Raw genomic sequence first — 15,274 nt, forward strand, 5'->3', positions numbered from 1 at the left:
AAAGGCAGGCACAACTGAGAATGCCGTGAGGTGCCTGCCTTTCTGGATCTTTAGACTCCTAAATACCTTTGAAAATCTGGCCCTACTTCCTCAGCCACTACCCAGGAGCGGCTCCCACTGCGCCTATGGCCCATCTGCAGCGGCTGGGGAATCAGGCCCTTGTTTTGTATTTTATCCTTCCGCTAACACTGCATAGCACCTCTTTGTCCAATTCACTGCAGACCAACCCTGCCTTGATGCTTCCAATTATTTCCCCACTAAAACACTCATGCAGACACTCCTGGGTTTCGGGCCACAGGTGAGGTACATTTTCCACACCTCCTCTTCGTTCTTCAATGAAAAATAACTTGGACAGAACATTTCTGGGCAGCTTCTAGGTACACAAGAAAAGTTACCAACATGGAAAAGTGTTCCATAAAAAACAAGTGTTCAATACCATCCCCCCTCAGAGGGCCCCATTGTAGTATCTCCCACTCCCACACTCCCACCCAACCATCTTATCTTCATCCCCCACCTTCCTACTTCCCCCTCCCCTCCCCCCCCCCACACACACACACCCTCCTCCTCTCCAATCAACCCCAGGTCTCTGCTGAGCTCAGTTATTCTTGGCTCCCAGCACTGCCTGCCTCTCTAACTTGTTCCATAGGCTCATTCCCCTTAGTGGGAGAGAGTTCTGCAAGTCCTCATGTTTCCTCTCACCACCGAGAGCCACCTTTCCAGCAACATCAATCCTTTCCAGAATGCCGAAAGCCTCCGTTTTCTCAACGGGTTGAAACCCAAATCTCTAATCTTTTCCCTTTGTTTTTTTAAACCCATTAACACCCTTGCTGCCATCTGCTGCATTTAATCATCTCCCCCGCATCAAGCTCTGTATTTCTAATGAGCCCATCACTAGGGGATCTGGGGCCTGGTCTACACTTAAAATGTAGTTCGCCACAGCTACATTGCTCGGGACATGAAAAATCCACATCCCTGAGTGCCACAGTTACGCTGACCTAACCCTCGGGGTAAACACAGCTAGGTCGATGGAACAATGCTTCCCTCAACCTAGCTACCATCACTTGTGGGAGGTGGCGTTCCTACAGCGATGGAAAAACCCCTTCCGTCACTGTAGGACGTGGCTCCGCTATAGGGTTATGCCAGCATCACTGCGCCTCCATAGCTACGCCACTGTAGCCCCCACAACGTGTGCTTGTCCCATGTGCCCAGCTCCACACCCAGTATCCCAGAGGAGGCCCAACAGGTGCCGATTCACTAACATTATTGCTGCTTCTTTGGAGCCCAAGGGCCAGATTTTCAAAGGTATTTAGGAGTCTAAAGATGCAGATAGGCAGGCGGGGGCCTAATGGGATTTTCGCCAAAGCAGGTTAGATGCCCAAGTTCCACTGAGATCAGTGGGTGCTGGGCAGTGACACTGCTTAGGCACAACTGAGAATGCCGTGAGGTGCCTGCCTTTCTGGATCTTTGGACTCCTAAATACCTTTGAAAATCTGGCTCTACTTCCTCAGCCACTACCCAGGAGCAGCTCCCACTGAGCCTATGGCCCATCTGCAGCGGCTGGGGAATCAGGCCCTTGTTTTGTATTTTATCCTTCCGCTAACGCTGCACAGCACCTCTTTGTCCGATTCACTGCAGCCCAACCCTGCCTTGATGCTTCCAATTATTTCCCCACTAAAACACTCAAAGCCCTGAAGCCTTCTCATTCTCTCTCTCCTCCCCCACAGCCTCTATGACTGTGGTAAGTGTCTAGTTCCACCCCATCTGCCCTACACCTATAACCTGTCATAGGAGCAGGTCACAACACTGTTCCTACGTTTAGTGAGGGCAGGACCAGACTTGTGTGCCACACCCTGGCTACCTAGTCTTGGTCACAATCTGCTGACAGCACACAGGGGCCTGAGCATTGCAGTGACCCCATACCTTCACCAGGTGACTTCCCCACAGCACAGACTCTGTGGTAACCTGACACACATACACCATGAGACTAGTGGAAATTGCAGATGAAAAGCAAAGGCTTTCATTCCCATTTTAGTTCAGTTCCTTGTGTCCTAGATTTCAGTCCCTAAACCATAAGCATAGAATCACAGAAATGTAGGGCTAGAAGGGACCTCAAGAGGTCATCAAGTCCAGCCTCCTGCACCGAGACAGGGTCAAATAAGCCTAGACCATCTCTGATCGATGTTTTCCCAACCTGATTTTTAAAACTTCCAAGGACGGGGATTCCACAACCACCTTTGGAAGCCAATTCCAGAGCTTAATTACCTGTATAGTTAGAAAGTTTTCCTACTATCTAACCTAAATCTGCAGATTACGCCCATTACTTCTTGTCCTGCCTTCAGTGGACATGGAGAACAATTGATCATCATCCTCTTTATAACAGCCCTTAACACGTTTGGCTCCTCTTCTTTTCTCAAAACTAAACATGCCCCTTTTTTTTTAACTTTTCCTCATAGCTCAGGTTTTCTAAACCTTTTATCATTTTTGTTGCTCTCCCTTGGACTCTTGCTAATTTATCCACATCTTTCCTGAAGGGTGTGCCCAGAATTGGACACAGTGCTCCACCTGAGACCTCACCAGTGATGAGTAGAGCCAGACAGTATCTCCCTTGGTCCCCAATCTATGGTTCTGCATCTTCCTCCATTCCAGTGCTCTGGTCTCCGCATACACGTGTGTATACACACACACAGAGCCTATGAGCGAGGTATAAAAGTCCAGGAATCCAATGTTTGCTGTAATCAAGGTGCAACTCTGTCCTTGGTAACAACAGTAGCTGTTTGAGCCAGGACATGCTGACCAGAACCAGCCGGACCCTCCACTTCCAGGGCACCGAGATCCAATGCAGCTCAGCTCTGGGAAGTTAGAGCGTGGGTTGTCAGAACTGACCCTGTTATCGATGGCTCAGCTTCACCTTCCCAGATCAGGACAGGAGGGACCCAGGGGCCAGAAATCCTAGTAAGGGGGCTGAGGGTCCCAGGCTGGGACCTAGAGGCAGCCCAGAACTAACAGACCCAGACAGGATGTTATTGCCATGAAAATAAGAGAATGAAAACAAGGGCCTGGAAATCCAGGCTCCTGCCGCCCACTCCGTCCCTCCCCGCCTCAGCCAGCTGTATGGAATGTTTGCACAACTGGCTGGAATGTTTTTGGTGAGAATCCCCCTGGGATCCCTGGATCGGGATCTCAGATTTCAGAAGAACCAGCGAGGGGAAGCCAGCAATAACGAATCCGCTGTCACAATAAAACAACTGCACCCCCTCCATGGCGTCTGGATGAAAGAGCCAATCTGGGATGAGAGACAGAGTTCAAGAGCAAAAGTCCCAAATGAAGCTGCCGGAAGAGAAGGGAACTGGTGCAGTTGTGACACCAGTGTCACATTGTTAATGTGGATGCTGGCCAGAAACTGCCTTGTCTTGGCACTGAAGAGAGACCTACCAATGTGCTGGTGCTTCCTGCCAGCTCAGAGCTGTGCAGAGGCTCCAGAGAGGGAACTGGGATCTTGCTCACAGAGCCATGTAGATGTTTTTGCAGGGATTAGTCTGAACCCAGGGGTTAAAGTAGCTTGAAAGAGGAGGGGGAGCGGGGAGGAAGCACTGCTTACCCAAACAGGGGAGAGAAGGAGAGAGAGCTGCACTGCCCCCGCCCCTTAACGTAATCCTTGTCTGAACCTTTCCTTCCATGTCAGGTTCAGAAAAAGGTGGGAAGAGAGCAGGGTTGGATTTACATTAAGGAACTGAACTGGGAGATACGAGATCTAGGTTCATTTTCCAGCTCTGCCACAGACCAATGGGCTAGTTAGTTACTTTGGTCCGGATTTGTAATGGTATGTAGGCATCTAATTCCTGTTTATTTAAATGGGAATCAAGTGCCCCTGTGTAAATACTTTTACAAATCTGGCCCGTAGGGTATGTCTACACTTTAAATGCTACAGTGATGCAGCTGCCCTGCTTCAGCTGTGTCGCAGTAGCACTTCAGTGTAAAGTAGACACTACCTACGCCGATGGGAGGCATTCTCCCATTGGTACGGGAGTAGATACTCCACCTCCCCGAGAGGCGGTAGCAAGGTCAACGGGAGAATTCTCCCATCAACCTAGTGCTGTCTACACCAGGGCTTAGGTGGGTTTAACTGCATTGCACAGGGGTGTGGATTTTTCACACCCCTGAATGGCGCAGTTATACCAACCTAATTTCCTAGTGTAGACCAGGCCTAGGTTGATGGAAGAATTTGTCCATTGACCTAGCGCTGTCAACACCAGGGGTTAGGTCAGTATAGCTACATCGTTCAGGTGTGTAGATTTTTCATAGCTATACCGATGTAAGTTTCTAGTGTAGACCAGGCCTTAGTCTCTCTGCCTCAATGCCCCATCTGTAAAAGGGAATAATAATGCTTCCTTTGTTTGTCGGGCTTTTTGGACTGCAAACTTCTGGCACAAAGGTGGATTTCTTGCTCTGAGTTGGTACATGTCTTTAGCTCAGAACTGGAGGCCTTTCTGGAAGATATCCTTTAGCCCGACACAAGATGTGAAGAACGCGGGAGGTATCATTCTGTAGTATTTTTTATGAAGGTGGTGTGTATCTCTATCTGTTTGATTACTGTCATGCTGTCTGCTACAGGGGTGCCAGGAGTTAACTCAGTCCTGGGTGGATTTACATATCTGCAGGAAATTCAACATTGCATATCTGCGGGAAGGCAGACAGTGGCTTTGGATAACCCCAGGCTATACAGGTATCAATTGCTTGGAAGGTCTCCCCACCAAACTCCGATCAACAGGCTGGCTGTTGATCCCCGGGGGGGAATCCAAGCAGGGAGACCTTACAGCAAAGAACTTGGGGACAGTTAGCTTCAGCCTGAAGCTGGGAGTGGGAGGAAGGGTCTGCAGAAGAGCAGACTGTAACCCAGTGCCCAGAAGCAGGGGAGTACCTGGGACAAGTGGGACCTACCTAAGGCTTGAGAGAAGTGCTCAGCTCTACCGAAGACAACCTCTGTGCCGGCGCTGTGTTGTTTTACCCCTTTTTCTCTCTGCTTGTGATGGTCCCACGGGTACGTTCCTAACACTGTGTTTTGAACAAGCGGCTGGGAGTCACAGCATTTTCATACTGTTCCCAGGTCCTGCAGGGAAGTTTAAAGCAGGGCCAAACACAGCTGGGCCTGCTAAAGAAACACGGTTGGTAAACAGGGGTGCTGTAACTGGGAAACCCAGTCTAAACGTGGGGTAAAGCACAGGAGTCCACTCTGAGAGACCTGCAGGTGCTGGGCCTGCCACTTGGAATGGTGCCCATGAAAAGAGAGGTCAAAAGTACAGCTTACCCTGGCACCTCGACACAAGTTATTGGGCTCACTGCAGAGGTAATTGGGTGAAATTTAATGGCCTGTGATACACAGGAGGTCAGACTAGATGATGTGATGGTTCCTTCTGGCCTTAGAATCTAGGAAGAATTATTATCCCCATTTTACAGATTGGGAACTGAGGCACAAAGAGATTAAGTGACTTGCCCTGGGTCAAACAGAGAGTCTGTGTCTGAGACAGAACTCTGATTTTCTGATTCACCATCCAGTGCCTCACCCACAAGACCATGCTTCCTCTCTCGCACCCTTGTGGGAGCTGAAACTCAAAGGAAAACTCTTGGGGGATTAGGAGAGGGTGGAAGGCTGTGTGAACTCCCATGAATGTAAACTCAAGGAAAGGTTCAGATGGGGGCTAGAGCAAGGGGCAGTAAGGCTGGGGGGAGAAGCACAGCTCTCTCTTCTCTGCTAAAACAGAGACCTTGGGAGAGCAGTAGGGTTGCCAACTCTCTAATTGCAGAAAATCAAACACCCTTGCCCCGCCCCCTGCCTTGCCCCACAGCCCCGCCCCCTAGCCTGCCCCTTCTCCAAGGTCCCACCCCCACTCACTCCATCCCCCTTTCCTCCGTCGCTCGCTTTCCCCCACCCTCGTTCTCTCACTCATTTTCATTGGGCTGGGGCAGGAGGTTGGGGTGCAGGAGGGGGCTCTGGACTGGGGCCAAGGGGTTTGGAGTCTGGAAGGGGGCTCCGGGCTAGGGTAGGGGTGCGGGAGGGGGTGCAGGCTCCAGGAGGGAGTTTGGGTGTGGGAGTGGGCTCAGGGCTGGGACGGGGGTTGGGGTGTATGGGGGGGTGAGGGCTCCAGCTGGGGGTACAGGCTCTGGTGTGGGACCGGAGATGAAGGGTTTGGGGTGCAAGAGAGAACTCCGGGCTGGAGCAGGGGGTTGGGGTGTAGGAGCGGGTGTGGGCTCCAGGAGGGAGTTTGGGTGTGGGATGGGGTGCGGGCTCCAGGAGGGGGCTCAGGGCTGGGACAGGGGATTGGGAGGGGGTCCAGGCCACGGGGTCCAGGCGGCGCTTACCTCAGGCGACTCCCAGAAGCGGCCAGCATGTCCCTCTGGCCGATGGAAGCTGCGGAGCCGGCACTCGGGGAAGGGGCAGCGCATGGAGCCCCCATGGTCATCCCTCTGCCTAGGGACATGCCAGCTTCTGGGAGCTGCAGGGAGCCAGGCAGGGAGCCTGGCAGCCCTGCTGCACCAGCAGCGCTGCCAACCGGACTTTTAACAGCCCAGTCAGCAGTGCTGACCGGAGTGGAAAACCGGACACCTGGCAAACCTAGAGAGCCGATGTAACAACAGAAATCCTAGTACAAAACTCCTGATATCATTCTACTTCCTAATCAGGTGGTAAGTCAGACACCAGGCTGAACTCAAAGCTAGGGCCAGCATCTCCCTGAGAGATCCACTGACCCTGGGTCAAGCCTGCAACCTGGGAGCAGCTTGAGGTCTCGATAAAGGTGTACACCAGTCACATCCTTTATAGAAGGGGTCACTGCCAACTCAAATTCCAAAGGCAGGTTTGGTAAATCCAACTTTAACATAACATCTCCCTTGCAAAGTTTCCATGAATGTTATTTATGTCTGATCCCATAGCAGACTGTCATTTTAAAACATATAAATATTTCCCTGCAGCCTTTGCAACCCAAACATGGCAGAACTCAGACCCAGGAAGGAAAGTGACCAGATGTCCCGATTTTATAGGGACAGTCCCGATTTTTGGGTCTTTTCTTATATAGGTTCCTATTAACCCCCACCCCTTCCCGATTTTTCACATTTGCTGTCTGGTCACCCTACCAGGAAGTGAAATGGACCATAAGCTAAACTGAATAGACTTTGCTGAGTTTCACAGCCTATGGAGTCATTCTTCCTAAAGAAACCTGTTTGTTCACGGGCGGATTGTTAAGGCAGCAGCAGCTTCTCTTTCCCAAGGACAGTTTTAGTCTCCTGATTTGGGCAGAGGGCTGGGAGTCAGGATACGTGGGCTCCTTTCCCAAGGCTGTCATGGTGTGCAAAGGTCATTTCCCTTCCCTGGGGCTCAGTTCCCCACCTTTAAAATGGGGACAGTGATCCTGACCTCCTTTGAGATCTATGGCTGTTAAATGCAGCGGGTTTTCATTAAACAATAAAATAAAGGCCAGCCCAGTTTCTCTCCTGGCAGCACAACACACTCCTGTGTGCTCTGGGCCAGCAATGGCTGGAAGTGCTGAGGCCAGCTGGGGATGGGAGAAGGGAAGAATGAATAATGCCGTCAGCCTGCTAGTAGCCCCAGAGTTATTTACTTTGACACTAAATACAGCATAGTTTTATGCTGTCCCCGCAGCAGATCAGAGCCACAGGCTGTCTGCTAAATTCCTCTCGGATGGGGGCAGCAGAGTCCCCTGGAGTCCAACATACCCTGTATGACAAACGGTCCACATTTGTTTCATGTTCCCATTATTTGCACTGCTGAGAGTAGAGTCTCCTGCCCTGTCCTACTCCCTCACTGTGGGGGAGTTCCCCCTACACTCCCCGCTTGGCTGAGCTAGCAAAGGAAGGGATGGGTTAAATCCAGGGCTACCCCAAAACACATGGGGAGGGGAGAGCTCAGCTCAGTCCTGAACTAAGTGCCAGCGCATGGTGTCTGAAATGCTTGTGGGGATTGTTTCATCAGCCAAGAGTGACACTGGCGGCAGGTTCAGATGAACTCGTGGAAGTTTATTAAACCTTGTGCGCTGCTCTGTCCATGTGGCTGTGTTGTCTCCAGCCCAACTCTTCGCACCCCCCGTTTTCCTGGTGCCCCCTCAATAACAGTCCCTGCGCAGAACATGGGCCCTCTGACTCCAGTGCCACTGATAACTGCTGCGGAGCTACCAGGGGTCTATGGGGGGGTCTGGCTCCTTCCCACCCACAGCACTGATAGCCTGCCCCAATTTCCGTATATCTCCCCCACTTCCTGTACTCCACAGAACTGTTCTGGGAGCCCTGGGGAAAGCAGATCCTGGCCCTCCCATTTGTGGCATTAGCAGCCATACCACAGGGAGCTCCACCCTGGTCCGTCCCCTTCAGACCGTAGCAGCTCAACCCCCGGGGAAGGGATAATGCTCATTCGTTTCCTCTCCTTGAGCTGAGAGCAGTTGCACCTCGGGATACTGTCTTGGTCCCTCCTGTAAGGGAGATGCGGTATGTGCTTGGACACCGACAGCATGCTCTGATTATGGCTGTCCCTTGAAGGGGAGACACTGTGACAACCTCTGTTCCCCTCACTGAGTCAGCCATATGCACGGGCGGTTTGGTTTGTTACTACAATCACTCCTGTACACACCATTATCTTAACCCCCTGTCACTTATGGACTCGAGGCTGCGTGCGCTGGCTTGTTATTGTAGGGTCACACCATATTTGAGGTCCTGTCACGCACCGTAGCTTCACTTGTTCTCAGTGACTGAAGACACTGAATTGCCCCCCCCCCCCCACACACACACACCCCTGCCCTGTCCTCTGGCTGCCCTAGGGTTGCCAACTTTCTAATTCCAGAAAACAAAATCACCCGTGCCCCACTCACTGCCCTGCCCCTTCCCCGAGGCCCCTCCCCCCTGACGCCCTGCCCCCACTCACGCCATCCCCCCTCCCTCCATTGCTTGCTCTCCCCTACCCTCTCCCACGTGCTCATTTCCACTGCAAGGCCCACACAGGTATAGCTATTGCTTTGACAGATCTATTATGCTACGTTCAGGTTTTATTTGTTACGGGACGCTAGAGCTGGCAGCAAAATAGTCAAAAAGGGTCATTTAAAAAAAAAAGAAATTCCACACACATCTTTTACGCCATCAATTTCTTTGTGCGCAAGCCAGCAAAGGGAATAAAAGTTAGGCTGCAAATTTTATTCACAGCAGGATACACACATGCAGCAGTACACGCACCTCCCTACACAAAGACACACAGTCTGTTACACACATACAACGCATGCATGCACACGCCTGCCTACACAGAGACACTTTTTCATATACTTTTCCAGGGGCTGCCTAAATCACCCAGCCGGGAAGGGAGGAGGGTGGGCTGGAGGGGAACATATGGGGGGAGAGGGGAGAGGGCCAGAAGATTACAAAATTAAGTTGACCTAACTTATGTCGGCATACAGCCGCCGCAGTAATTACATCACTTGTGTGTGTCTGCACTTTGCTCCTTGTGTCGGCAGTGCGTGTCCTCACCAAGAGCGCTTGTATCGACTGTACGGTCAGTGCAGGGCATTGTGGGAAGGCTCCTGAAAGCCAGTAACAGTCAACACAAGCAACACTGCATCTACACTGACACTGCGTTGACCTAACTACATCGACCTTGACGCTACTCCGCTCATGGAGGTGGAGTTATTAAGTCGGCCTAGCTGGGCAGCTACGTTGGTGGGAGTAAAATTGAAGTGTAGTTAGGCCAATGTAAACTGCCTTGCGTCAACCTAACTCTGTAGAGTAGGCCAGGTTACCACAACACCCTCTTTACAGAGACTAGAAGGTGTCCGTGGTAACCGCTGGCAATTAATCATTTCATTACTGCTAGTAGTATTCGAGCAGCACCTAGAGGCCACAAGTAAGACCAAGGCTCCATAGGGTCCACAAGTAAGACCATAGGGGCTGCACAGCCACAGTGAGAGGGGAAAAGGCTTGCCCAGGATCACACAGCACCTCGTGATGAGAGCTGGGAATAGAATCCAGGTGCCCGGAATCCCTGCCCACTAGACAACACGGCTTCTTCTGTAGCCGGTAATTTTCTTCTGCTCCAAAAACCTGTCTGGAGAAAATAAAACGGATTCCAAATTCTTGCCGGTTTTCAGAGCTGTTTGTTGCTGAACAGTTCACTCACTGCAGGGGTGCCCCCTCATGGCCAGATGTGGTGTCGCAGCTCTTTCCTGTCCAGTGCCCCTGCTGATGGTCATTTCTGTCCTCCATGGTCTCGCTTCTCAGTCCTCTGACTAGGTCACTTTAGAATCTCTCCCCTTCTGGCATAAACACGGAGTCCAATAAACAAAATTCAGATAACTTTGCCCCTACCCAGAGTCATTCCTCTGCAGACTCTTCACCCCTTCCTGGGTTTCGTGGGTTGTTCTCCTGCTCTTGTGCAGAGTGACACCTCCCAGGGCTTTCTGCCAGGAGGCCCAGCTCCAAATTCAGTAATCCTTCTAGCCCATATGTCAGGGTGTTTCTGCACCACCTTTCCCAGTGGATTGGTGGGGGAACCCAGGCCCATTCCAGTCCAAGGACCCTGTGACAAGCAGCTAAGATCTGCTCCCTCAGACTCCTTCCTACATTCAGATTCCTTCCCAAAGCTTCTCCTTGGGCTTACTGAATATCTGCCTCTCTCTAGGCCCTTCCTTCACTCTCTAGCCACCAGAGAAGGCCTGCAGAGTTCTTCCACCCTCTTCCTGGGGCCTCCTTCTCATCAGGGCTTCCTCCCTTTATGTTCACCACCCAGCTCCTCCCAGAGCTGGGCTTCATCTTAAGCTGGACCTGGCCCACCCTCCAGGCACCACCATGTGCCTTAATTGAGCTCGCTAACTCCAGTTAACCCTTTCAGTGCCAGTGTGGGGTATATAAACCATCACATTTGTGTCTGACTATGAATTTGCCCCTTGTAATCCATCTTTCTTCCGTGGGGGAACCCTGGGCCAGTCACAGCCTCTATGTGCCCGGGGTTTGCTCATTTGTACAATGCAGATAATGAGAATGACCCAAGGCTTCATTACCTGCTGCTACTAAAACACTTTGCCCCAGTCGCCCCTTTCCGTAGATATAGCCACAAAAGAAAATTGCTGGTGGGATGCCGCGGGGATTCACCCACAGATTGCAGGGACCCATGAGAACTGGAGGGGAGGAAACTGAGAGAGTGGGAAGAGTGAGTGCACCCAAAGGATTTAGAGGCAAAGGGAGGAGGGAAACAGGCATCAGCTGGGCAGGTAAATAGAGTTGAGGGTGGCTTTCTAGGGTGGCAGGGGTTACCAGATTCTGTACAAGACTGCAGGGGAGTAGCCAGAGGAGAGAGGAAGGGACTGAGGGGACTCAGACATCAGGAGGGAGTAGGGATGAGGGGTTAGAAGTGGGCACTAGGAAGGAGACAGTGGCAAGGCCCTGGGCAGGGATGAGAAGAGGCTTCGAGAGGAGTGCGGATTGGCAAGGAGCATCTCTGTAGGCTGGAGGAGCAGGGGTCAGTCAGGGGGAGAATGGCTTTGCAGTAGGGGAAGCCCCTGGTTCCTGGACTTTCCCCAGTGGTGCTGGGCAGTGCAGGAGTGGAGGAATCGGAGGCTAGAAGAGAGGCTGGGGTTGGTGGGGCAGACAGAGCGCCAGGTGTGGACATCCATATAGCTCCTTCTCCACAGGGGCAAGGCCTCCTGCCCTCTCACACCAAGGTAGGAGATGGGCCATGGCGGGGCCATGCAGGTCATGAGGGAGAGGTATTTTACAGCATTTGTGAAAAATTCCAGCCCCTCTTAATCCCCGGGGCTCCTCTGAAACCGTGACACACAGGAAGGAACCAAACAGGAAAGAATTAGAGGAAAATGCCTCTCTTCTTGTAACCACCTTGGCTGTGCCAGGAGTTAGCAGCAGCCGCCAAGCAGCCAGCCCTGCCTTCCCGCTCCCCCAGCTGCCTCTGTAAACACACAGGGGCTTACTCAGAAGATTAGACGGGAACAGCGCAAAAGACAAGAGTCTCTTTTGTAATGGGAGTGAGATTAAAGAATCAAGTGACCGGCTGCAGCTCCCAAGTGGGTTTCAGGCTCCTTAGAGCACCCGGTCTCTGTCAGGTTCAATCCCCCATGAGCCTAGGGGGCAGTGGGAGGAGGGGGGTGGCGTGTGCCAACAAAGGACCCAGCGAGGACACATGCAGGACCAAACTTCCCAAGTCTCCCGTGCAGTCCGGAAGCCTGTGCCGGTAAGTACTCGCACCCCATGGGGCTTTATCACATGGCTGGAAAGATTCCCTCAGGGACTGCTAGTTTGATCTGTCTATCTATAGTATTATACCGTGCCCATCACCATGGTATATTAGCATCCATCTTTCTGTTGTGGACACTTGATTGGGTCTGGCTGTCTGTGTGAGGGCTGTGAAAGCTGTGTGAATGTCCATCAGTTTCTGGATGTGATTGTTAATCCAAATGGAATGACCAGAACTATTCAGCGAGTAACCAGGCAGTGGCTGTGTAGATGGTGGGAGAACAGACCTCACTCATACAGAACGCCGGGCAGCCGGGTATCTGGCTATGCAGACTCACTGTAAATGAGGTGCGAGTGTTTTTGTCTCTTTCTGCTTGTCTATCCCAGATCCCGATATGCCAGTCCCAACACTGACCTTACGCTGCATCCCCCAGCCCCAAAGGGCAGAGAAAGCCAGCCATCCAGTCCCATCCTGCAATATTTCCACCCCAACGGGCAGGATGGCAGGGAAACTACCTTAACCATCCATAGCAAAGGGGAAAAGCAGGGGAAATGGCTCGGGCCCTATGCCTGCAGCAGAGGAATTAGATGGAGGTGGGAAACAGCCATTATTTACATAAAGAAGAGCTGAAGTTTTCCATGTTTGGTAAAAATTTATTCTGCATTTGAGTTATGTAATGAAGAGTCTCCCTGGGCGCTTTGAGACATGAACGGCGCATCTGTAACACACATAACACAGCCAGCTCTGTCTAATAGGTCCCCAATATAGCTATATAAGTGTGTGTACCTTTCTGGTACATAACCTATATGTGTGCAGGTTATAGAGCAGTTAAAGTTGCAACCAGCCTTCTAAGTCCTAGAAACATATATGAAAATGTACGCATACAATGGGCATTACAAGAGGAGTTATCTACTTGGCAGACAAAGGTCCCAGCTGTGCAGGTTTCTGGTATCACAGTGTGGGCTGAGAGCTAATTTTCACTGAAAATGCAACACAAAAGATACTGCCAACGCAGTAGCATCTTCAGAAAGAGTAATAACGCTGGATATGTGTGAGTTCCTTTTGGGATGGAGGGTCAAGTTGGTCTTTGAGATGGTCAGCAATGCAGATTTCCCAGCTTTCCAGGTCCATTTCACAGGAAGAGGGTTGATTTCATGCTTTAAAGGGCACCTGCAGTTTGGGAGCATCAGCTGGCAGTGAACACTGTCTTGTATTCAACAATGTGTGTGTGTGTGGAGGGGGTGAGTAACGAACTCACAAGTGGACAAAAGCTAGCAGGTTCAGATATGGATAAATATTCATGAATTTGAAAAAAGAAGCACACATCTAACTGTATAACTTGTATTAGTCTGTTCAATAGAGGCGTGCAGGTTCGGAACTGATATTTCATTACATCCGTTTTATGGTGGTGTAACTTCTCTTATTAATTATTATTATCATTATTATACACTCAAGGTTGTGCTAGACACCTAGTCATTAAGCTTCCCAGTGCCATTAACAGACACTGTGCTACTGGAGGGGCTGATTTCATTTCCTGAACACATTTCCTCCCTCAACATGATTCATTATGAAATATTCTGATTTAATTTATGGTTGGAGAGGTGCTGCTGGAATTGCTGTTCCTACCCCAGGCATGCTCTGTCTCCAGCATGCGCACATGGTGTCCAGGGATGCTGTGCTGTACTATCTTTCAAAATCAGGACAGACCCATCCACCCAACACCCAGCTCAGCATTAGGGGGAGCTGTCACTAGCTACAGCAGAAAGTTCTCCATTGGCCTTTATTTGAATTTGTGAAAGAAATCACTCTGCCAGTGTTCTTGCAACTTGTGTGTTCATTTTCTAACAACAGCCTAGGAACAAGCTTCCTGGCAGGGATGGTTGCCAAAAGAACCAGCAAAACTGGAATTCACGAACCTGAGTCTTCATAATAAACACCTGATTCTAGGAGTTAGGCTCATCGAATCAAGGAACAGAAACAATATCACACAGAATCTATGGCCAGTCCAACTAACCAACTAAGCTTGAATTTTGACTATCATAGAGTCCTATGAGATGAGACAACTTCTTGATAATGGTTCAGTGAATAGCATAGCAAATAAATGCTAGAACATTGTAACAGCTCACAAGCAATTCATGCTCAGAAAAGAGGTGACGCTCGTTAAATGGGTTATTTACTGTAAACTATTCACTCCTCTTTCCCCTGTGCTGCTGGAGTCACTTTCCTTCTCAACCTGGACATACACTATCATCCACTGCCTCAGCATGGCGTTGGGGCACATTCTTGCAAGAGGTGCTGTCTGCTACCCTCAGTGTGGTGTCGGGGACATGGCCTTGCCGGAGGTGCTGTCCTTCAGAATGTGGACACACACCTGCGTCCAAGCCCAGCATTAAGAGGACAGATACTGTGTTGTTGCCAGTGCTGCCCTTCACGTGGGGGGATACATGCTTTTCTCCCCTGCCTGATCATTGTTCTCATTTGTCCTTAATTCCCCAGAGGCCTGATGCAAAGCCCACTAAAGTCAAGGGAAATCCTTTCTCAATGTACTTAGTGCTGGGGAAAGTTGTCTGAGCAGCAGCTCTGGGCAGCAGGGACCATTTCTAGGGCCTGATCCACTGCCCTTTGAAGTCAATGGACCGAAGGCCTCAGCCTTCTGCTGAGGCTGCCAACAGGGGGCCAATTCTCCTCTGCTTTGGAACATACTCCAGAGATGTCTTGGTCTTGAAACCTCCCCCAGAAGAAATGCAGAGTGAAATGTCTAATAAAATAAACACCGGAAAACTATAAACAGTGATGTTGAGAAACTGCAAGCACTGACGTAACTGCCAGGAAAGGTAATCCTTCAAAGAAGGGGTCCACTACCCAAGAGGCTAGGAAACCTATAGTATGAGGAGAATTCAACCACAGGAAGCTTTCCTTTGCCTTCCCAGCCTTTACACTTTCTCCTTGGACAAGCTGCACTGGAGGAGGAGGACTCCCCAAAGCTGACGTGAATGGAACAGGACGGGCAAGAAGATGTGGATGGCTTCTTCCTTCCGCACC

The sequence above is a fragment of the Natator depressus genome, chromosome 6, assembly GCF_965152275.1.
Source record: "Natator depressus isolate rNatDep1 chromosome 6, rNatDep2.hap1, whole genome shotgun sequence".
Lineage (NCBI taxonomy): Eukaryota > Metazoa > Chordata > Testudines > Cheloniidae > Natator > Natator depressus.